Raw genomic sequence first — 25,893 nt, forward strand, 5'->3', positions numbered from 1 at the left:
GTGTTAAAAGTCAGCGGCTGGACTGCAGTGGCTAGTGACCTCATCCTTTTAGGACCAAATGGAGAGCAACATTCTTTAGTTTGCAGTTTCAGTGGGCACTGCACTTCACGGACGTTAATTGAATGTAGTTTTGTAAAATCAGTTCTTCACTATGAAAAGTCTTGATATACAAAAGTATGTATCAGTAGAACAGAAGTCTTAGGTTGCCTAATTATATACACCGCTAAAAGCTTTACTTTGACTTACTATAGAAACCCTTCAAATACTGAGCTCCCTGGAGCATTTAAAGTGAGATTTGATGACAAAATTGATTCATTTAAGAAAGAAGGCATAAAGAAAGCAACACTCTTTAAGTAAATTCTTTCATATATATTCATATGCTTCCTTTAACCTAGAAGCTCCAGTGCTAAACATGACTAAAGGTTTTTCAAGGCTTTCACACATCAGTGGAGCCCAATTCTCTTCCCGTTCTCTTTCATTCCATTTCTAAATTGAGTATCAGAATGATAGAAAATCAGTCATCAGATAATACTTTTTAGTGATTCTAGAAATCACACACTGCTTTCTTTTATTACTCTTTGAAAAAATACCTTCAGATTTTCTAGCTGATTGGAGAGCTGGATGAGAGCACAGTAGGGTCTAAATACTATTTTCTTTCAAAGACATAGCAAAGAGCCAGAGTCGCTGACTAATTCACACAAGCACTTTGGAGGATAATCAGTAACCTCAAGAGTATGTTTCTGGGTTTTTTGTTGTTGTTTTTTGGGTTTTTTTGTTTTGTTTAAACCAGCTATGATTATGGATGTGCTTCAGATGATAATCAAGTGAGTGGTGGCTTTTATTTCAGATCTAAAAAGCAATTTATTACTGCCTTTCTCACTTACGTTTCCCTGTCAAGTAGGCAGTCCCATGCTGGGCTCTTAGCAGCTGAGCATCTTCAGTTAGCTTTAATTATCATCTAGCTCATGACTTCCTTGGTAGGCTGGGTTCCCTATTTGGCCCTCACCCCTAATTTTCTACCCCTCTCTATTAAGTTTTCTATTGTTGTGTAGCAAATTACCAGAAACTCAGTGCCTTAAAACAGCATACATTTAGGATTTTACGGGCACTGCTTAGCTGGCTTCTCCGCTCAGAGTCACACAAAGCTGAGACTAAGGTGCCATCTGGGGTTAAGGTCTCATCTGAGGCTTGGGGTCCTCTTCCAAATTCACATAGTTGTTGGCAGTTCATTTTCTTGCAGCTGTAGAATTCATGACAGCTTGCTTCTTCAAAGCCAGCATCTCTGGACTCTAGACTCTCTTTTAAAGGGCTCACCTGGTTTGGTCAGGCCCACCCAGGATAATTTCCTTTTAATTCGAAGTCAACTGATTATAGACCTTAATCACATCTGAAAAATCTCTTCATTTTTGCCATGTAACATAACAATCATGGGAGTGATGTCCCATTGCCTTTGCCATATTCCACTGGTTAGAAGCAAGTTACAGGTCCCACTGACACTCAGGGGTGTCACTGGGGGGGATCATCTTAAATTCTTCCTACCACATTCTCTTTCTGAATAAGAACAGAAATGAGGCTAGTGAGCACCCAGTAGCCACTCCCTCATGCATTCACACTTTAATGTAGATTAATGCTCAAGAAAATGTCTTATGTCACCTATTTACATCATTGAATCATATCCTAAAGTCAAAGACCCCTGTTTCGAGAGTTTAAGGGTTTTCCTTTATTGGGCAACTTTGACATTAACAGGACTATAGATCCAGTGGAGGTGAAAAGTGTGTGTGGTCATTTTGGATGTTTAATTGTTCTTTTCCAGAGGATATCAAGGAACAAAGAAAGCTGAATCTATTATAGAAATTTTCTTCTGCCTCAGGTGGAAAAGCAAAGGTGTTTCAGGATAAGATCAGTAAGGGCCACAGGTCCAAGGGAAGTATTCAGCCTCTCCTGTGTTTGGAATAAAGTGAGTTCTTCCTGTTCCCTAGTGTCCTCAAAGGGAAAATGGCTCCAGTCATGACATTCGTAGTAAGGTTGGGCCATGGCTCTATTAGTGTTAAAAATGTTTCTCCATAAACACTTTAAAGTAGTATAATTTTCATTACCTGTACCCTTCTGCTTTCCCATTAACACCTTCTTTTCATTGTAGGTCTAGCCCTGGAAATCCTGGTAAAGCTACAAGCAGACTAAAAAGTATCATTCACAGCACAAGTGACGTGTGTAAGTAGATTTTGTAGAATTTAAGATTCTAAAATTTGTACATTTGGAGATGTACTATTTGGAAGAGAGAATTAGAGGAACACCCACATCACACGTGTGCACATGTATGCATGTATAGTCACACCTCTCACACTTTCTCATTGCTACTCAGGTATGACCCTAAAATAACAACAATACTAATCATTTATTGAGGATAACCATGTTTCAGCCGTGTTACATATAATATTGCTTATCTGTCTATCTATATATCTATCATCTATCTATCAACATTGCTAATGTAATACAGATAATGTTGGACTTGCCCTACCTTTGAAATTTACACAAAATTGGTTTGAATGTCCTAACTTTCTGTGGAAATCCAAGTTTCTCACCAAGATTGGGATAGATTCTGGTGGTCACTGCTAGCTCTGATTTCATGTTCCTACTGCATTCTCACTCTCATTAATATCTGGCCTTTGGAGCTTTTCCCTTGTCTGTCCCACAGACCCATGGACCCCATAAAAGAATACAGGTTGTGCTCCTGGAACAGGACTGGCTACATAATTTGTAGAGCCCAGTGCAAGAGGAAAATAAGGAGACCCTCTGTCAAAAATAATTAAAAATTTCAAGATGGTGACAGGAGAACATTAAACCAAGAATGTGGCCTTTCTAAGCTTGGGGGTGTGACTGCACAGGTCACGTGCCCACAAAGGTAGCCCTGTCCTAGAATTTCCCCAAATACCACTCCTTACAAGGCAATCAGATGGACTACATATTTATTAAAGTGCCTAGGGTAATAGTAGAGAGCACTGGGTCTAGGGATCACAGCAGCTCACAGCAGAGAACTTCAGATTAAATGGTTCCCTCAAATTTCTGTCCATATCTACTGAAATTTAGTTTACCTATAACTTCCTCTTTTTTCTCCTAATATCTTTCTAAACTATGGCCCATGCCCAGGGTTTGAGTGTGGGTGCTCATCAAAGCATTCTACTGGGCAAAAACTTGACCTACTCCTAAGAGAAACTGTCTCCTTCCCTAGGGATGGAAGTAGGAATAGTTGTATTTTAAATAGCAAATTATTCTTATTCTCACTGCTCATATTATTCTCTTTTGTGCAAGATATTATTATTATCATTCTCATTTTACAGGTAAGGTGTTCTGATGCTCAAGAGAACATAGCTGGAGAAATGATATCTAGCTTCAACTTTTATATTCTTTCCACTAAGCTTGCTGCTCTCTAAATCTGGAAAGGTTTTTGAGAAATCACAAATTAGCCCCCAAATGTGCCAAGACTATCTCTATGGAGGTGCAGCCTGGTATAAATCTTTCAGTGGTTCCACTAGAACCCAACAGTTTGGACTATTGGTGTCGGATTATCATGTGAAGCAAGGTTAGCCAGAGGGCTGTCATGGAGGAAGGTTAGACTATGTCCCTCTTCCTTTCCTAGGCAATATGGGATTTAAGGACTGGTTAAGATCCCTTTCTTCAACTCTTTATGGAATTGGAGACCATCATTATTACCTTTATGCTCTATGTACAGTGAAAAACATAGCTATCCTCTTGGGACTGTCAGAGCCACTCCTGTTACTGAATTTCTCTGTCTCCACAAGGGAGGAAGAATCCTCCAATATTTGGCAGACATCCTTGGAGATATTTTGTGTATTGTTGGTGTGGTCCATGTACTGTGGTCAGTCCATTATTCAGTCTTAGGATAACCTAATTCAAAACCACCCGAGCCATCAAACCATCTATGTATTTAAGCTGGGTACATGTGAACATGCTGCAGTCCACTTTTTGGACCAAATTTCAATATGAAAATGCCTCCTTATGAACAGAGTGATTATATAACTTATCATCCAAATCTGGATGGTTTTAAGAATGAAAGGGTACTAAAAACTTAATTATATAGTTTTAAAAAATGTACATTTATTAACCAACAAATTAGTTTTATTAGAATGGTGGACCTATAAATTCTGTTCAAAAACTATTTTCAAAAAAGAAATTATTTTTCAAGAATAAAAATAATAGAACAGTGTACATGAAGAAAAAATTTTAAGTTATTTATATCTATTATCTGAACTTTGAAATGATATCATCTGAATAATTAGTCTCAGTATATATTAATGTGCTTTAATCAGTTGCACAGTGTTCTGTCTGATAATCAAGCCGATTGTATTTTTCTGATATTTTTTCAATATGTTGTTATTAAGTTAAATGTTCACATATAAATGCTCACAATCATCTTAAAGATTACATTTTAAGGTCTGTAAATTTTAAAATTGTTAACACCTTAAATTGGTTCTTGTCTGAGAAAATACTCTCTATAGATGCTGAGATACTTGTTAAGCTCAGAGCAAGCAAATTCTGCTAAGTAAAATATATTTTCAATTTAAATTTTTAATTTGAATTTTCAAATTGAATATTTCAGCCAAATAATTTCACAAAGACTGTCTTTTTGTCTCTATTTTTGATAACTATTTCAACAAATACTTTTATAAGCAAAAGCTCATTAAATAAAGTTTTCACCATTTATGAATCTTTTGACTGTTTTGCCAAATTTAAATGCCCCCAAACTGTAGACCTTCTCAGATTTCTTTCTGAAACAAAATATAAATTTATCCAGTTAAATACAGGAATTTTATCAAAAGATACTTCCTACAAGATGAGATATTCCCAGGTACAATCATAGAATTTCAAATCATACTTGGGGATTATTCGAACTCTCCTTTCTGGGTTCACTTTCTCTCTTGCTTGTATAGGGATACATTTCAATATCTTTTTATTTGTAAGCTTTGTTTTTAGTAATTGTGATTTCATTAAACTTCAGAAGCTGAACTGTTTGGCATTCCATTCAATAAATACTTTAAGTATTTCCAGCTAATTTTGAATGAAATGGAGCCAAATTTAGAAAACTTGTTTATAAAAATGTTCAGTGCCATTGACGGGCACTTAAGTTGAAATAGTAAATAGTTCTTCAAGACTCAAGCATTTCTAAAATCTTATATCAGACAGGAAGGAGAGAAAGCATGTAGTGCCATGCTGGTATAATTTAAAGTCTTTAATATCAGGTTTGTAATTCAGTAATGCTATGTGTAGGTAATTATATTTATCCATTTTCCTAATTTTGAATCTTCTGTGGATATAACTACTGTATAAATTATATGAGCACTACACTAATTGTTATACACTTCTGTTACATAACTGGAGAAAACTGTCTTTACCATGACGGTCTGCTCTACCAAAACTTGAATTATTATCACAAAAAATTTTTATTTTAAGTGTCAAACTTTTAAATGGAATTTTCAGTAGCATTCACAATAATATCAGATGTGGAAGAATCAACGTCTAAAACCTCTACTTTGATTCCATGAACTGGATGAAAAACAATGAACCAATATTGCAATTAAAAGATTTTTCTCTTTGAAGTAAATGATGACACTAACATAAAACTGGTGGCATTTAATTGTGATTCTAATATTAATGGAGATAACACATAACATTTCTTGTTTTACTTTTTCTATGTACACAAGAAAACTTGAAATTGAAAATATATTGGAATGTGTTTAGGAGAACAGTCATTTGATTTAAACACGATCTAAACACATGCTTCACACAGTGAGTATAAATGCACCTTCCGAAGCTTTAGTGGTTAATATTTTTCCCAGTGCATTCTTCTTAAAATAACTATTAAGCATCGATATTGGTGCTTCCTTAGTAGATTTAGTCTTCTGGCTCTCATGTGGTCAGTGATATCACTGTGACCCCCATATAGAGAATGATAAACGTCAACAAACGTTTTGTCCAAGAAACATGTTCATCATCAACTTTCTTGGATGTTTAGTACTTAATTTTCCACTAAATATACTCCTTCATTTTTATTGAATTCATTGTGGTCAAAAGGATTTATTGCAGTATAAACATGTTATCAACAAAATAAACAGTTGTAGATTTACAATAAATGGCTAAACTACCATGTAAGAACTTAATCTCTAGACTCTCACATATGTTACAGTAGCGTGTCTCTATGTCTCATGTTTCTCATTGATCCCAGCATCTCTCTGGCTCTGATGGAGTTCTCTTAAATATACTCCAGCTTATCTTAATGCAACAGTTGCTAATTATACTTTGTTTAAAAATGAAAAATCGAGAAAAAATTCTAAACCACATGAGATACTGGACAACAGGCATAAACCAGGATTGTCCCAAACAAAATGAGACATAGAGACATCCCGCTGATGAAGAATGTAAGCTCTGCTCTTCAGTATTCTAGGATTTACCCATAAACCCTGTACACTTGTCAAAATATCCTCAATTAGTGTTATTATAATGTGAGACCTTATGAATTAACTTTCCATGCCAGGCTGACCTTTATTATTATTTTTTTATGTTAAAAAAAGCTAAAGTAATATTTAATGAGGTAGAATCTGTTATAAACATCAAGTAAAACTTGCATATTAGAAGTGAAAATTATTAGTTTTTTTTTATAAAGTAGTTAGGAAGTTAAGTTTCATTGTGTTTATCTCCATGCTTTCTGAGATACTGTTACTATTAAAAATGCCTTGTACTTAGAACTGCTAAAATAAAAATAGTGACAGTACCAAGTGCTGGTGAGGATGTGGAGAAACTAGATTTCTGATACAGCCATTCTGGAAAATAGTTTAGCAGTTTCTTATCAAACTAAAAATGCATTTACCATAAAAGCAATTGTACTTGGGCATTTATCCCAGAGAAATAAAAACTTATGGTCAAACAAAGACATGTGCATGGATGTTTATAGAAGCCTTATTTGCAAAAGATAAAAATCAGAAACAACCCCAGTGTCCTTCAATGGTTAAACAAGCTGTGGTACATCCTTACCATGGAATAGTACTCACAAGAGAAAGGAATGAAATATTGATCCATGTAACAACTTGGATGGATCTCAAGAGCATTATGTTGAGTTTAAAAAGCTAATCTCAATAGGTCACATACAGCATGATTCTATTTCCGTAATATTCTCAAAAGGACAAAATTATAGTTATGTAGAACATATTGACGGTAGTCAAGGGTTAGAGACAGGGGTGAGTGCAACTAAAAAGAAGTAGCATGAGGGAGTTCCTTGATGGTGATGGAACAGTTTTGTATCTTGTGTCTTGTGGTAGAGATTATATGAATCTACACAGGTGATAAAATTTCATAGAACTACACACACACACACACACACACACACACACACAGTGCAACTTCCTGGTTTTGATATCACACTGTAGTTACCAGTGTTCTGAACTCTTTGGTAAATTGTTTACGTGTGTTTCATTACACTATAGCTATGTAAGATGATGACTGGGGGAAACTAGGTGAAGGGTACTATTTTTGCAACTTCCTGTGAGTTTATAATTATTTTCAAATAAAAAGTTAAATGAAGAAACAAAAATACATTTGCCCCTTTTATGTTGTATCTGGTATTATGATATCTGCTTACCTGGAAAGGAAAAGTAATGATCAAATGAATTCAAGTTTCAATTATCTTTTTTTCCTTCTTCTTATCTGTATTTCTTATATGTTTTGTGGTGAATACATATTATTAACATAATAAAAATAATGAGGAGATAAAGTAAAGGTTGGACTACTAATGTCAAGATGGATTGAGGTGAGGGAAGAAGCAGCAGCAGAGATAGTGGCCACCAGAGAGACATCAGGGGCTGTATTTTTTATTTTTATTTTTATTTTTATTTTTATTTTTATTTTTTATTTTTTTTTTTTTGCGGTATGCGGGCCTTTCACTGCTGCGGCCTCCCCCGTTGCGGAGCACAGGCTCCGGACGCGCAGGCCCAGCGGCCATGGCTCACGGGCCCAGCCGCTCCGCGGCACATGGGATCCTCCCAGACCGGGGCACGAACCCGCATCCCCTGCATCGGCAGGCGGACTCCCAACCACTGCGCCACCAGGGAGGCCCTGTATTTTTTATTTTTATTTTTTATTTTTTCCTGGTACGCGGGCCTCTCACTGTTGTGGCCCCTCCCATTGCGGAGCACAGGCTCCGGACGCGCAGGCTCAGCGGCCATGGCTCACGGGCCCAGCCGCTCTGCGGCATGTGGGATCCTTCTGGACCGGGGCACGAACCCGTGTCCCCTGCATTGGCAGGCGGACTCCCAACCACTGCACCACCAGGGAAGCCCCAGGGGCTGTATTTTTCAACGCAGGGCATAATGCATGCATAATGGACGCCCCCCAATAGGTGCACAATGATAGTTTACTGAATGAAAGAATGAATGTTCAAAAGGTGTTAGACACAAGTCAGAGCAGATGGAAAGAGGTTCAGAGAGAGGCTGGAAAGCCATCAGGTAGCAAATAGAATGGCTTCCAGGGCACATAACTGGAATCTGTTTTTTAAAAAAGGGCTGATAATCTCTAAATGTGGAAGAAATCTAGGTCAGAACTGTTTAGACCAGGCTTAAATGCTAAACAACGTCTCACTGAGTTCAGAGAATAAACCACTTGGACCACTAATCCTTCCTTGGAGCTGGTAAGCCAACATTGTGTCAGGTAGGAAGGTAGCTTTTTGTTCTAAAGAGCTAAGTGGGTCTACGATACGTTGAAGTCCTGCTAGGCATAGGTTCCATACCTTAGAGGAAAGACCAACATCCCACGTCTCTCAGAGCAGAACTGTGTGAGTTTCAAAAATGATCTGAGGGTTTCTTGGAGTAAGTCATTACCTTAATCCCACAGGTCAAGTTAGCTCGTGACAAGAGAAGACTGGAGATTGGGTTCTTTGCTGGGCCTAAGTAACCTGAGATTGTCTGACGGGGACTTCCATTAGCCCCGTGTTCATTAAAGCTTGCCACACCACCAGCCATGGTTTGCACCTTGCCTCAGCATCTTCGTGGATGCCAGGTGAGAGGCTCAGCCTGTGCCCCGTGTGTGGTGTGGGCTCTTCACCAGTCACGTGTGTCAACCACACAGGCACATTTCAGTGCCATCTTCCCTCTTGTAGTAATTGTCATTATGTAAACAATCTAATCTGAATGCTAATACATGTAATTTCACTGAACTGACAGTAATGAATCTTGAGTGTGCTGTTCCACAGACTGGCTTCTTTCCCAGGTGAGGGGCGGCAGTGATGAGCATCCCTTCTGTGGCCCCACAAAGTCCACGGGTTTTCAAAGTCTTCAGAAGAGCACTTCAGTTTTCATGTCAGCACCCCTTTTCTTCATCAACTTCGAGTGAAACTCGTAATAAAACATACAACGGGTTGTAATGGAGAAACAGCATACTGTAATTTGAGAGAAGAATGACAGATTTTTAGAATAATATTTGATGGTGCTTTGGAACTTTTTTTTTTTTTTTTTTTTTTTTGCAGTACGCGGGCCTCTCACTGTTGTGGCCTCTCCCGCTGCGGAGCACAGGCTCCGGACGCGCAGGCTCAGCGGCCATGGCTCACGGGCCCAGCCGCTCCGCGGTATGTGGGATCTTCCCGGACCGAGGTACGAACCCGTGTCCCCTGCATCGGCAGGCGGACTCTCAATCACTGCGCCACCAGGGAAGCCCAAGCCTCCCTCTTTTTAGAACCTTCCATGTGGAGTACCAAAAAATAAAATAATAAAAGTGGCCCTGTTCAGGATGAAGAGAATGGGGAGGGTGGGGAATTCCCATTGTTCTCGCTGGATGGCAGGAGCTGATCCATAGATGCCTGCTTCCAAAGAGCCTGTGCTCCTCCTCGGTTCCCGCCCTGTTAGACCTGGCACCCTGCACCAAGGCTTTAGAAAGAGCTGGAGTGGATGTACGGAAAATGGGACAACAGACATGTCTGGGTCAGCCCTGGGAGGTTAGAGACGTTGTAGTATTAGTGCCAGCAGAATAACTCAGGAATTTTCAGTCTATACCCCGATGGTGTGTGTTTGGGGGACTCTCTCCCATCCTTTGAGAATAACTGATGCTGTGGTGCTCTTCTGTGACTGATGGCAGAGGGTCTTATAAGGGGAAGAGTGGGAGGTTGAAGGTACATTGAAAACCCGGGGATGCTTTTCTTCTTCTCATCATTCCTTCTTTTGCCTCCTGCCTTGACTATCTCTGGCCCTGCATGATGGAGCCACAGACGGTGCCAGAAAGAGGCCTCACAGCTCTTGGGCTGATGGTGTGTATCCCTTTGAACATCCACTGAGGTCAAGTTTTACAGACTTCTAATGGCTACTGTGGCAGTATCGAGGCAATTGCCTTCTAGTGGCACCATTATTTCACCATCTCTTAAAAGAGTAGAATAAATATTACACCTACTCTTCCCAAGGAACCTGCCCAAAGTTGCCATATTCAGAGATTCAAAGGGCAGTTCCTGGGGTATTTTGTTTCAGAAAGTCCTGGAATGGAGCAGTTTATAAAGTCATTTTGCTAAGCCTTTCTTTTGCAGCCACTCCCATTCCCAGCCCTCAGTAATCAGCTGGAGGTTTGGAGATCACTTGCCCTGGCCAGCCTGGAGGTAGCTTTTCCCCAGCTACTCCTCCAGGTTCCTTTTCACTGGCCCCTGCTTTGAATTGTTAATTTCCTCTCTGAAGGCACTGTCTGACTTTGTTAGCAGGTCTGACACTGTCTGGCTGCTTGCAAGGAGCAACTAGTGCCAATAAGGTGCCAGCACTCTTCTAGGCATGAGAGACATAAAGGGGAGAAAATCCTTTTTCTAACCTCAAGGTGCTCACAGTTTAGTGGGGAGACAGCCAGGTAAACACGAAATCACACCGTGGTGTGATATCGTATTGTAATTGTCAAAGGAAGGCTGCAGTGGGAACGGGACAGAGGATGCCTCATGTGCTAGGGAGAAGCAGGGAAGGCTTTCCGAGCGAGGCGACCTAGAGCTGAGACTTGGAAGGAAAGGAAGAACTTCAGAGATATGTACATCAAGTTGGAAGAAAACCACTGCCAAGGGCTTTGTGGCATCACGCCGCATGCCCTACCTAAGGCACTGGGCTGTGTTACCAAAAGAGAGAGGCACTGGGTTCCTATTCCTACTTCTCTATAATCAGGACAATCAGAAGTCTTAGTTTAGAAGTTGATCGTTGCTTCCTTTGAATTCTCGCCAGAACCTCCTTGAGAACTGGTGCTTTTTAAAATTTCACTTTCCCATTTCCCATCCCACCCCCAGGAACAAATATAATGACTTCGCCAATTAGCGCTAAATAATGGGAGCTGAGTTGAACCATGAAAGAATAAAATGGGAAATAAAAGATGGAAATTAGCCAGCCAGACTGGGGAGAGCCTTCAATATCAGGCTAAGGAATATGGGCTTTACCTGGTAGCAGAAGCAAGAATCTGATGAGGACTAAAATGTAGTGGAGACAAGTTGGAGCTAGAGATAAGGTTTAGGCCATCATCAGTATGCTGCGAAACATTAATTGAAAGCAGCCAGATGGTAAAAACTTCTCAGTGAAGAGAGAACCCGAAAAGAAAAGAAACGAGAGCTGCACATATAATCTTGAAGACACAACAGTTAGAGAGCAGACCCAGAAAAACCTATCTTAAAGCATTGGCTTCCACGTATGCGGATATTAATAGCACCACCCAGTCTGTCTGCTACTAGGAGTCATTGAAATAATGCAAGAAAAGTGCTTAACACAGTGCCTGGTGCAGAGTACTTAATAAATATTACTCTTCATTATTATTATAAAAGAGTGATTTTTTTTTTTGCATTGAGATAAGGTCAACTGATGTACAAATACTAATTGTTAATATATGCATTGATGATTTGTTGCCCGGTAACTATGATTTTTGAAGTGACAAACTCATTTCAGTGTTTGCCTTTTAATTAAAATGGGTACTTCGGCATTTTAAAATTCATTTTTGAAGGAACCCCCTACGGAGCTGCAGCATCTCAGGCACAGCAGGGGTATACTACCATTTTGAAAAAACCAGCTAACAATTAATGTCATAATTTTATATTTATCCTGCTAATTACGGCAAAGACAAATCCCAGTTTGTCCACGACTGTGCAAACAAACAAAGAAGGCTCAGCACCCTGAGGCAAGTTACTTGCAAATTTGCATATTAATTACTGTTTACCACCTCTGCTCCTGGGGCTGATTACTTCTAACAAAGAGCAGACGTATACAGTGGCTTGGATTGTCTGAGACGACCTGAAATGCAGCCTGCCACTCTCTGAGCAGGCTAGGAGAAGGCTGCTGTGCTTACTAGTGGTGACATGACCAGAAGGGAACAGTCCACACTCCTGGCTCAAGGGATCTTTATGTGAAGAGCCATTAAGATTTCTGAGATGCATTCTATAAAGCATAACAGACAACAAAAGTGATCCTACAGATTCTCACTCAAATAAGACCATCTTTGCTTTAATGTACTTTGGAGCAGTATTATTCTTGATGTGTGCTATAGAGTGTGAAAGATAATATCTCTTTTTCTGTGTGTGCTTTGAAAGGTTACTCGTCCATTATGATTAAACTCTGGATACAGCACCCTGGAGTAAAAGATTTCCTTAGACTCATGAATCTACTTTCTTTCCTCAGTTTTGGTACCAGTTGCCAGGAGGACAGGGTGCTCTGGGTGGAGACACCCAAAATCCAGTCCTGTTTTCTCCTGATGGTGTTGAATGGACTGGGACAATCTTATGTCTGTCTAACCTGGGAAGGGACGTTTAGTGCGTATTGGAGAATTTTAACTTGGTTGTAATTGGAGACAAAAACCACATAAGTTGATTTAAAGACACTAAGCCTGAAAGAAATTCTTTGTGCTCACAATTCGGAATAAGCAAAAGCAGCCTCCTCTTGAGACAAAGTCATGTCCAACAAAACCCTTGATGGGGGCAAGAGAAAAATCAACGGAAAAATTTTAATGCTGACATAAGCATAATATATTATGCATGATAATCTTCAGACTTTGAAATCCACTTATAGGCAAATATTTGAAAAAAGCAGGGGCTGCTTTACAAGGTGGCTTCAGCTTCCTGTAATTGTGTGAAAAATATTCAAAGTGTAAGAACAGAACAACTCCTGTCTGTTTTTAGTCTCTGAAAGAAGAAAACAAATACTTGTATTGGTAATGGCTCAATAGCCACTCCTTAGGAAAGTCACAGTAATATTACAGTAATAATAACAATAATAATATCTAACAGCTATCAAGTGCTCACTCTGTTCCAGGCGCTTAATATGCATGAGCTCACTTAATCCTCAAAATGAAGAGGGTTTAATTTTTCATCCCCCTGAAAATAGCTGAAGAGACTGAAGCTCAGAGTGATTAAGAAACTTGCCCCAAATCACAAAAGTAGAAAGTGGAAGAGCTGGGATTTGAACCCAGGCAGACTGACTCTACAGGCCACCATGCTATGCTGCGTCTCATTTTATATATTAGGAAGCTGTAGTTTATTTTCCTAATGCCCCAGGTTTTGTTGTTAAGTTGGAATTCTTTTCCAGTTTTCCGAGCTCCAAAGCTCATTATCTTTACATTCCTCCATGCTACCTTCCCTAATTAAAGCAAAGCATTAGATTTGAAATATCCTAATATATTAGAGCAGAGGTCAGTGAACTAACTGACCAAATCTGCCCACTACCTGATTTTGTAAATAAAGTTTTATTGGAATGCAGCCATGCCCACTTGTCTAAGTGTTATCTGTGGCTGCTTTTGTGTTACAGTTGAGTCAATGTGATAGTCAGTGTAAGGTCCACAGCCTAAAATATTTCCTGTCTGGCTGTTCACAGAAAAAGTTTGTTGACTCATGACTTATACGAAACGTTTCTTTTCTTTTTCCTAACTAACCTGTGGCCCAAGTCTTCAGCAGCAGCAGCTTTGAGCCAGAGAATAGGTGAAGTGATGACTAGCCTGGCTAACTGTGCTTATTTTAAATCTGAGGGTGTCTGGGGCCAGTAGAAGGGAACAAGTGAGCACAAGGACAGAGGCTGTGGGTGGCTTGTTATTGGTCTTTGCTGTTTTCTCTCTACCTGTCCCAGAATCCCAAGAAAAACGATTCCCTCCTGTATCCCCAGCACCTTCAACACTGCCAGAGATATAGTGGATACACAGTAGATAATTGTTGAATTAATAGTCAGAAATATCTTTCAATAGACCATGAATTCTGTCTCCAGTCAGCCTCCAGGATGGAGTTCAAGCTCCTTAGCCTAACAGTTGCGATCCTGTCCCCTCCCCCTACGTATCATAACTCATTTGCCTATGCAACACTTTCTATTTTTTCAAGACTTAACTCCTGACCATTTGACCACTCAGGAAGGTCAGGTTTGCTAGGTGGGCCAGATCACAGCTGGCTTTGGAAGAGGATTGATGTGTTCAAAACGATGCTTATGATATGCAAAAGAACCTGTAGGGGGGAGAGACTAGAGGCTAAGGGATCAATTAGGAATCTATTTGAGGTGATAATTGTGTAGACAAGGGCAATGAGAATAGAGAGGAAGGGACAAATCGGAGAGACATTTGAAAGGGTGCATCTTCAAGAATTTGATGACTTAGTGATCTGAGGAAGAGGGAAGTGTAACAGAATAAGAATTTTAGTGTTAGGACTAGTAGATTGTGTTGTCATTGACAAAAATAGATACTCTCGGGAGAGAAGCAGGGTAAAGGGAGCGAGACAAAGTGTATCTGGAATTAAGATTGGGATTATCCTTCTGATGATACCTGTGTGGAATAGGATATGTGGCATTAGTGCCACTTCCGAGGTGAGGCCTAGAGATTTTGACCCCATAAGAATTGACAAACACAACATTGTAAATCAACTATACTCCAATAAAAACTTCAAAAATAAAAAAAAATAAGAATGGACAAACTGACTCATTGATTCATTCACTCAACAAATATTTGAGCAGGTATAGTGTGCCAGGCACCGTTCTAGGCCCTTGGGATATATCAGTGAACAAAACAAAGATCCCTACTTTTATGGAACATGCATTCTAGCAAGAGAGACAGGCAATAAATAATGAACATAATAAGTATATAGTGTAATAATGTGTTAAGTGCTATGGAAAAAAGACAAGGTAAGGCAGGGCAAGGTGGCTGGAGGCTCTGGGGGCAGGTGAAGGCCTTTGCAATTTCCCAGATAACATCTAGAGCTCTTTTTCTCTGATCAGTGGTTTGTTATTCATTTTCTGACCAAAGTGTCAGAAGAAAAAATTGGAGGGCATTGGCTACTGTGTGATATTTTAATAAAGATTCTTTGTATGCCACATCTGGTGGCAATTTAAAAAAAGGGAAATTTCTCATGGTTCCCATTTCCTGAATGAGTAGCACTGCAATGAAATTTTGATGAGTTGAGGCTGATAATTTTCAGCAATTTAAATCTCGTTGCCTTTCCTAGAAGGCAGAGCTTTGTTTGTAAACAGCTGGGTCAAAAGAAAACGTAGCCTCATTATTCACATTCTTCTGATAGGCTCCCAGTCAGAACATATGGGGCAGAAGGGAGGGATATACAGGGACCTGAAACATAATCACCTAGCTTTGGGGTTTTGTTCTTTGTGATGATGGGGGAAAGGTAAAGAGCTAATTTCATTCTTTCTCAGAAGACAAGTTGGACAGGATGACAAACTTTTTGTAAAGACCGAGAATTCAAGCAATTACCTAGTGATGCATAGCAACATATCTGCATGCTTCCCTTCTTGGATTATTAAGGGTCAAAGTCCCCGCTTAGGTCACATGCTAAACAGCTCTCAGTTTTCTGTGTTTCTTCAACAGTATATGATATGCCAAAGATCCACTTTAATTTCTACTGCCTTCCATTGCCAAGATGCTTATTTAGGGTCCTCAGAGGAGAGGGGATATTTAAAAAGAAAGGAGGGAGGAAAGAGAGGGTGATGTGGTTTGGACAGTGTCAGGAGACACAGTTGGTCCAGATTAAGAGAGTGGTATGCGTTGTAATTCTAAAATGGCCTCAGCTCTCTTGAAAATAGAGAAACTTAATTCTTTGATGTGGAAATGAGCTAAAAGGGGAAGGAAAAGGTATATTTGTAAGCTCTGGGCTTTTTTTTCTGTGTTGCTTTTCCTAAGCCAGTGAAATCCCCCAGGTGCAAAGGGCAGCCTGATGCTTGAAGGGACACCGGTCATGCAGCAGCCCCAGATTTCCCTCCCTTTGTAGTTGACTGAAGCAGCTGCAGCTACAGCAGTTGGCAAGGTAAGATCCTGGCTTCCTGGAAAAATCCTGAGAAGAACCCAGTGTCAGTCAGAGTATATTTGGGTCTTTCCCAGGTGCAGGTTGACTAGGAAGAAGGGCTTGAGGTTGGAACAGTTTTTAACGTAAAACTTTCTGTGCTCAGAGAAGTGGGCTCACATGCATCCATCTTTGGAAATGAACCATTCTTTAAAAAAATTTTATTGAAATATATTTGATTTACAATGTTGTGTTAGTTTCAGGTGTACATCAAAGTGATTCAGTTATATATATTCTTTTTTTACATTCTCGTACATTAACGGTTATTACAAGATATTGAGTATAGTTCCATGTTCTCTATAGTAGGTCCTTGTGGTTATCTATTTTATGTATAGTAGTGTGTACATTTTAATCCCAAACTCCTAATTTATCACCCATCTCCCCACCCCGCTGCCCTTTGGTAACCACCATAAGTTTGTTTTCTTTGTCTGGGAGTCTATTTCTGTTTTGTAAATAAATTCATTTGTATCATTTTTTTAGATTCCACATATAAGTGATAGCATAGGAAAGGAAACATTTTCAGTTAGAAGAGCCCTCACCAAAGTATGTCTTCAGTGGAAATGCATCTGTTTAATATTACATTAGTGATTTCTACCCCTTGTACCTACCCAATACAACAAGCGTTTTATTAAACTCCTAGTAGGTGCTTAGGACTCTGTGAGGTGCTACAAACTATCATGAAGGAGTAAACCTGAATTAATGACAAAAGAAAATGAAACCATTTTTTAAGAATCTTCATAGGAATTCCATTATGGGAAGCAATGAGAAAGCATGGATCCCACATTAGTGATACCCCCTGCCATTCCTCATCCTTATACTCAGCACACACACAAACACACACAGATGTGCTCAGGTAGAAATGCTCTTTGGGTAAAAATACCCACGGCTTTTTACACAGTGCCAGTTGGCCTGGCTGGGCTACCCCATGGTGTCGTCTCATTGATGAAATGCTGATTAAGTTGCTTTGTGCTCCATAATGGACCAGTGGGTCATTCTCTGTTTCTTGTCAACTTCAAACAGGCTGGGCAGTCTGAGTTTGTTTTAACTCTACTGACCCCAAATGCCTTTTGTCTTTATCAGACTTTATTCTTATCTATTCAGAAATGGAATGGTTCCTCTTTTTCCTGTTTCCTCAATATTTTCCTAAAAGACACAAACTTACAGAAGTTGTTTCTGAAAGTGGAGCTGACTGGAAAAGTACCCAATTTTGTTTCTAAAGATCTATTTGTAGAATTTTCCAAAGCCAGTCCATCAGAGACGGGATTCCATCTCAATCTACCTTGAAAGGTGATTGAATTAAACAAGCATTTGGTGAGTATCTGCTTTGTATCGGGCTTTGTTCTGAGGGAGTTAGAGAGAAAGTAGGATTTGTCCCTGCCCTTGAGGAGTTTAAAGTCAAATTGAATAAGAGGCAACACTGATTAAGCCAAGAATTTACTTATGAGTTTTTGAATTCACATTCTTGGCTTCAGTGTTTCTATATATAATGGCCAAAAGGGTCCAGTAGTTTTAATCTATGTATCATAGTAGATTTAGTTGTTCGTGAAAAAAGACCTCTCTAACCCAAATGAAGGAAACTCAGTCTAGACACTGGGGATGCTTTAACTAATTTTCAAGCTAATTTGGCTTCATTAGTTCTTTTCCTAATAGTACTTTGTTCCAGACTCTATGACTTTGAACATTAAGCACTCACCCAGCCACTTTCCCTGGAGAGGTAAAGCTGCATCAGGCATGAATCCAGTTCTCAAGGAGCTCACTGCCAAGCTCAGCAGGTGAGCCAGAGCACGAGGGGAAAAGGCATTGGTGCACAAGAACAAGAACCACGGGACCAGTAACCGGGGTCTTGTCCTGAGAGGTGGTGAGAATCACTCCACAGCTTTTTCTTCAGGGTAACTTCATCTCCCCACATTCATGATGTACTGTAAGGACTGTGGGAAACGCTTTGCCGCCTTTGGATGAAAGGTGTATTATATAAGCTCTGTAAAAGGTTTTTGGATATGTTTAGAAAAAAATAAGTGATAACAATGATAGTAATATCTAGCATTTATTGAATGCTTATTATACGCCTGGCGTTAAACTAAAGACGGGAATACGGCTTTAATCTGTAACTCTATATCCGTTGAGCCCCAAATTATCAAAATATTTATTTCTAAATGTGCCCTGTTCATAATCTGTTTTTAATTGTTAACCTGGGTGATGGTTTCATGGGAAGTCATCATACCATTCTCTCTACTTTTGTGTTTTGAAATTTTCCATAATCAAAGGCCATGCAAAAAAAAAGGAAGGGGCCAAATAAACTTCATTAACCTAAGTAATACCTCAGATAAACGATGAAAGCGAAGAAAGAAGGAAGTCAACCGTTCTTCAGCATTTATAATGTGCCAGATCCTTCATATACTGTCTGTGACTTAACTGTGATCCCATTTTACAAATAAGGCAACTGAGGCTCAGAGAGATTAAAAGACTTTTTTAAGGAGTTGAACGCTGGCCAAAGCTTATGTATGCTCTTTCCAATACACCATATTGCTCTATGGGTCCATATAGTTTCTAAGGGCAGGACCCCTGTGTTTCATCTTGGCAGCCTCAAGTGCCAGTGGGTGAAATCACAGTTCAAAACCAGATAAAATGTTTTGAAAACAATATGACATGTATGCTTTAGGAAAAATTTCGAAGCAATATATGAAAACTGGCAAAGCAATGGTTAATGATAATTTGTATCTGAGAGGAACGTCCTTAAATGTCCATTCTGTGTGTGGGAGGGTGCAAGCACGTGTAACATTGGGGACTTTGGGGTAACCAACATTTATTTCCAGACATTTCAAAACCTCTCTTTAAGGTTAGGTATAAGGCCCATTTCACAGATGAGTAAAACGAGGCTGAGAGAGGTCCAAGTTGGCAACACCAGTGTATGGTGGGCATTACCGAGCCATGGAGTGGGGTGCAGCTGGGGTTCAAATCCATCCTGGCCTGACCCTCAGTGTACAGCCTCTCACCACAACAGTGAGTGCTAATGTTAGAATCGGATTCTTTCTTCTGTGGAAACAGCATGTACTAAAGGTTAGAGAGGGTCAAGCAAATTCCTCCATGGGGCCTGGGAGGGGGAAGAGTTGGGTGTGACAAAATGGCAGCGTTCCTTTATCACGAGGCAAAACTCCCCCCACTCTGTTTGGATTTAGTCTTCACGGACCAAACTGAACAGAAGCGAATTGTCCCATCTGTTGTCAAAACCATCCTCCCTGACTTCAAAGAGTCCCGGCCCCGGAGGGAGAGACCCCCGGGGCTCAGAGGGAGATGGAAGCGGAGCCCCTCGGCCTCCTGTCAGCCGCTTCAGTCTCTGGGGGCTGGAACCGCTGCCTGTCATCCCAGCTGACTTCTCTTTGAATCTGCGGCTCTTCACCACCCCCTGCCTTCCCCTCCGCCCAAACAGACCCAAGGCCCGATTTCTGTTTGAAGTGGACGTGCTACTCTTCACACGGCGGGCGCTGCCGCGGAGGTGCAGCGGGATTAGAGGAAGCGGCTCCCTGTGGGGCGAGGCCACCTAAGCCTCAGGCGGCAGCCAGCGCTTTCAGGCGCTCTCGGGGCGATAATGGCATTCTGGACTTTTCCACAGGGGTCCTGAGGCCCCCGAGGGATCTTAATTAAAGTGGCTTAGTGGGTCTTGGAGGCAAACACCTGCCCAGAACTCAGGGTGGGAGCTCGTTATGAGCTCTGGTTCGGTTTCTCCCTGGCCTCAGAGAGTCTAGGTTCATAGGAGCAAAGGAAATCAAAGAACTGGACCTACTGTCTAAATCCTAAAGCAGAAACCTCTGCTTTCACCTGAATAACCAGAGCTCTTCAGCAAAGCATCACCTGGTCATTTCCCTTTGCTGGTGTAGAAATGTTGATCGGGAAACCACACTGGAAATCGCTCAGAGTACCATGCACTGGTGCGAAGCTTTCTCCTTTCTGAGATTATTCTGAGGAAAAGGTAATAAACAGATCTGTAAGGAAATTAGTTATCTTCAAGTTTACTTACATATATTAGTTACTACCTTTTAATAAACGATATTTAGATGAAAATTTTGTTAGTTTGCTATAGATCAAGTATCTCCCTATAGACCTTTCAAATGTAGCTCTAAGGAGAGTAAATATTTTTTAAAAAGATAATAAAAAGTTAAATATAAGATCCCCTTCTCTGTAAAAAACCTTTATAAAGGTCAATAATTTTGAGGGGTGTGTGTGATTTCACTTGAGTATTACTTTTTGGATAGAATCATAGAATATATCTGCTTTGAAAATATTATTTTAAAAAAGAAAAATGAAGTGTGGGTGCCGTTTTTTAATACAATATCAATAATTATATTTACTTGTTAAGATGACACAATTAGACAGGATTAAAAGAAATATTAGCCTCCAAGGATAATTTATATTGATGCCTTTCTCTCTGTTCTTTTTTTTTTTTTTTTTTTTTTTGCGGTACGCGGGCCTCTCACTGCTGTGGCCTCTCCCGTTGCGGAGCACAGGCTCCAGACGCACAGGCTCAGCGGCCATGGCTCATGGGCCCAGTGCTCCGCGGCATGTGGGATCTTCCCGGACCGGGGCACGAACCCATGTCCCCTGCATCGGCAGGCGGACTCTCAACCACTGCGCCACCAGGGAAGCCCCTCTCTGTTCTTAAAGTATGAAATTATTTACACATCCCACTATATTATTTTGCAAATTGTGGTAGTTTCACAATTTGGAAATATATATATATATATATGTATATATATATGTGTATATATATATATATCACAGATGTGTGTAATTATTTAATTAGTGTCGGTTTACCTCCTAGACCTTAAGCTCCATGAAGGTAGGGACTATGTCTGATTTGTTTACCATTTTGTCCCCAGCGCCAGACATGTATTAGGTACTCAAATATCTGTTGAATACATGAATAATCGCTCAAAGAGGTGCAATGTAATGATGATGGTATATATTTGATTTTATCTTATAAGAATGCCTGCTTTAAATTTTTTTCTCTTAATTAAGAGACTCAGGTTATACACTTGGACTTTGTGATTTGAAGAAATCACTAACGCTTATCTACAAAAAAAATGACTGAAAATGTTCTTTGGATTGTCAAATCAGATGTGCAATGGTTTGCCAGTTCATGGGGTTGAGACTTTCAAATAATTGGTGACTGGTCCCAATAAATCAGAGTAAGGGCAAAATCCACTGAATATAATTGTTTAAAGAGGCCACTTGTAATTGAAACACTTTTAAATTTTGCCTAGGGATGAAGTAGTCTTATTTCGTGGTGTTGTTACCAGAGCAAGTAGTTCTAGGGTATTTGCACGGTTGCTATGCTGCGCTTTCCATCTGTAAAGATAACCAGCTGAAACGGCAGAGCTAAGGGACTAAAGTCCAAAGCTGGTGGAGACATCAGTGATTGAGAGTGTGGGCAGCGCCAGGCACTGCCAGACAGATGTGCTGGGAATCCACACCTAAACTTCATGGAATCACCTTGTGCTCGCTCCTTCAACAGAAATCTGGTGCCGGGGAACTTCTTTCACAGTGCTAAAAAAGAGCTAAAAGAAAACCTTTTCTTCCAGGAATAAGGATGCCTCTGGTTGTGCACGAGTCAGTGAGGGTGGAAGAAGCTGTTTCATAGCCTTGCAGACAAGACCAGCATTGTCAAAAGTTTGCTGTTTCCGCTGCCATTCCCTGATTCCCCTCTGCCCTCAAAAGATTTGTAAAGTGGTCAGGGCCATGATGTTGCCCAGTTTTGCTACCAACCTTCTTTTCTCTTGATCTTTTGTTTCAATGTCTGCTTTCTTTCCCCTACGTGCTCACTGAAGCCTGATTGTGGGGTCAGGCTATAATTAGTTTATATATGAAGTTTAATTCACTGTGGCTCTTCTGGCATTAGACTCAGATGGGCTTTGATGTCTGGCTGGAGCTTTGATCCCAGTCCCTCGAATGGTGGTCATCACCCCCAACTCAAAGGATTGCCCTTTATTTTTTTCCCTCCTATTTGGAGACAGCTTTTCCCAATTACATCATTTGTGTTTGGCCATAAAAGCTGCAAGGCATCATTTTGTTGCTTTACTCTATAGCAAAACGTGCAATTGATGCTTCTTACTTTGCTTGGCTGTAAAAGAATGTTCACTGCTGGATAAGGCATTTGTACAGTGGTGCTCAGACTTTGTGAGGGTGCTGTTGGGAGTTGTTCTGCCCAAGGGCAAAGCGTCAGACTGTGTGATCTGAGGGACCCTTTCTGACCCTGCCCAGGAAATATCTTTAAGCATAAGCTACACGACTGTGATATATTCAGTCGAGACTCTTTTTCATGCTGGCAACTTTATCTTACTCTCCAGATCTTCTGGGCAGCAGATCCACCCCGTCCCCGTCTTTAATGTCACACTTTCTGAGCGTCGATTAGCAGCTTGTCTGAGAAGACAGAGGCCTCCAGGGAAAGCAAAAGAACTAAGGAGAGCTGCGCGATACTACAAAGAAGATGAAGTGGCTTTAGAGGAGGAAGAAGCACCAGCACTTGCTTTAAAAAGAAAGGGAAAGAAAAATCAAATCGGGGGGTGGGGGTGGGGGACACTTCCCTGGTGGCGCAGTGGTTAAGAATCCGCCTGCCAATGCAGGGGACACGGGTTCAATCCCTGGTCCAGGAAGATCCCACATGCCGCGGAGCAACTAAGCCCCTGGGCCACAACTACTGAGCCTGAGCTCTAGAGCCCACAAGCCACAACTACTGAACCCGCGTGCCACAACTACTGAAGCCTGCGCACCTAGAGCCCATGCTCCGCAACAAGAGTAGCCACCGCAATGAGAAGCCCACGCGCTGCAACGAAGAGTAGCCCCCGCTCGCTACAAGTAGAGAAAGCCTGCGTGCAGCAGTGAAGAGCCAACGCAGCCAAAAATAAATTTAAAAATAAATAAAAATTAAAAATTAAAAAAAAAACAACAATAGGGGGAAGTGAGATCCTGTCTCTGATAGGAGGGAGCAGTGAACAGTGGATGATTACCTTCAACTGCGTCCCCAATACCTGCAACCAAAACAAAGAACCAAAGAGGAAAGAAAGCCAGAGGACTAAATTGGAGAGGAGAAAAATTGGCTGTTGGGTTAAGAAGAGAAGAGGGGCAACCCAACCAGGCACACTTAATCTGACAACATTGGGAGTTTTCCTGGAAAAACAATTACAGCATTGAGCTCCTTGCTTCTAACTTCACTTGACAGCCTGAGTTTGTTTTAATTGGCGCGTGAATGAGCAGCATTATTTATTAATGTGTAATGGACACTTTAGAAAGCATGACCTTTTTTCCTATTTGCGACCATTTTATTGGCGGAACCATTTGAATACATTACTTTTAATATTGAAACTTGCTGGGAACGCTTTTTCATGGAGATGTACAAGCTGTTAGGGCAAATGGTTGCTTTGGACTAATGAGCCAGCTCAAAGTGGCATTTGGTGGGTAGGGGGCTTGGGAGGTGGGGAGGTTTGGAGACACAGCGACTTGTCTGCTTTAACAAGATTTATTAGTAGTGTGTAAAAACATGTTTCAGCTTTTTCCCCCCCTCAACTATATAAATATAGTTGTCTATGTGTGACATAACACAGGCCACAATAATAGATTCCACCCGGCCAGAAGGAATCTAATTCAGAACTAGAAAGCAAGAAGCTTGCCTAGAAATGAATAGCATGAGACAATGACAGAGGACATGGGTGAGTGGCATTTGGTAGACAGGATTAATCATTATTCTTTAGTGCCTTACTAAAATTAGGGAGGGAAATTTCATTCCTGTATTATCAAGTATGGTGTCTGGCACACAGTAGGCATAAAGCATAGGTGAACTGAATGGAATTAATTTTGTATGTTGATGAGCACCTCAGCATAACTCTGTTTTTAGATCTGATATACAATCTGGTTAATTATGAATCATGGTTGTAGATATAGTTCCAGTTAGTCTGTGAGGGGCAGCAATGGGGAAGTCAATGGAGGGTGGCAAGAGAACTCTGGTTTTTGTTTTGTTGACTCTATTGTCAACAAAACTCTATGACATGACTCAAGTCAGGTCAACTTGACTCTATTTGTTGCAGAGATTAAATGGGTACTATTAAGTTAGCTGGAAAGTATGTTAATGAGAAAACAATTTACAACCAACCTGCAGTTTCTTGAATGCTTGCAAAGGCATTGTCCTGAGTACAGTAATACTAAGAGGATATTAAAACAATCACTGCCTTCAGGGAACTTTAATAATGTAATTGGAGAGAAGGGATACACATAAACACCTACGTACATAGATGTAAGTGTACGTACCTATATAAATAACCATACAAATAGCATTTGGTAAGAATCAAATATTCATGCAGTTAACAGGAGTTCAGAGGAGAGAACTGAACTGATCTTGGAGGGAAGAAGGTTGGACTAGGCAGAGGGGAGAAATGGAGAATTCTTAGCAGGGCTAAGCAGCTGGGTAAAGGTGTAAGAGTCTGAAATAATGATATAGGATGCACTCCTTCACACAACACTTTGCCTGAACTTCAGCAAATTGCGACTTGCTGGGTTCGATTTCTGAGGCTCTTGGATGTACTGCTGTTTAAAAGAGATATGGTACTTTTCCCTAGACAAGCCAGCTAGTGGCATTTCCAGACCCCTATCCCACTGAAATTCCCTGCGACCAGTGTCCCAAGCAGAGATGACCATACCACAAATGCTACTGCAGGGGAAAAGTTTATTAGTCCCTCTGGAGGAAAAAAAAAGATACAACTCATATAACCTTTACTATCTATGTGCCTGCCACGTTGTAAACACCCCTACTCCCATATATATTATATACTGTATATTATTATAATTCTTAACAACAGACTCCTTCTGTTAGCTCCATTTTGCCGTTGGGGAAACGGAGGCACAGAGAGGTGAAGTTACTTGCCTGCACAGCTAGTCTTGGCTGGAAAGGGGATTCAGATTCAGGCAGTCTGGTTTCAGAGTCAGAGTTCTTGTGCTCGCAGACTAAATAACAATAAAAAACTCAAAAATCAAAGGGCGCAGGCGCGCGGACTCAACCCGGCGCTTGCAAAAGAACTGATGCAATCGCTTGCTATAGAGCGACATCCTCCTGCCTAATTTTATTGATAAATGCCTTCCGTGAAAAGATTAAAACAACAGCAACAAAACTAAGAGTGAAACTGTTTTAGGACAACGTTGCACTGTGCCTTGTAGTGCCTGCCTTTACAACTTGGAGTCCAAAAAGCCAAACCCAAGAAATGGTCTTTGAATACATTCGCAGTACCTTGCTGGGTAAGGTGAAAGAAACCTAAATCAGCCTGAGTGGGTACGAACAGTGGACGGGTGGGGAAAGGGTTAACGTTGTGTGCTTCAACTCGGTCGAGTTTCAGAAAGTTCTCTGGGGAGCCCAACTGCCGCGTCCCTTCGCGGACCCTGCCTGCGAGGCCGACTGTAACAGGATGCTGGGGCTCGAGGTGCTCGCCCCTTGCTTTGTGCGAGGGAAAAGAACCAATAAGGAGCGAGGCAAAAACTGGGTGCTGTAAACCCGAAAAGGGGGCGAGGAGGCCCGCGGGAAGAGCGGGGGAGGAGAGAGGGAG

At 40.8% G+C, this 25,893-nt stretch overlaps 1 long non-coding RNA gene across 1 annotated transcript; it reads right to left on the minus strand.

Moving 5' to 3' along the window:
• Positions 1-7,746: 7,746 nt before the first annotated feature.
• LOC309802140 lies at positions 7,747-25,582 on the minus strand. The gene is made up of 3 exons (XR_014293723.1): positions 25,221-25,582; positions 20,162-20,268; positions 7,747-9,442 (listed from the first exon to the last, which is right to left on the minus strand). It is a non-coding gene; the product is annotated as an uncharacterized lncRNA (long non-coding RNA).
• Between the last annotated feature and the right edge of the window lie 311 nt (positions 25,583-25,893).

The sequence above is a fragment of the Mesoplodon mirus genome (assembly GCF_964341445.2).
Source record: "Mesoplodon mirus genome assembly, chromosome: 4".
NCBI lineage: Eukaryota > Metazoa > Chordata > Mammalia > Artiodactyla > Ziphiidae > Mesoplodon > Mesoplodon mirus.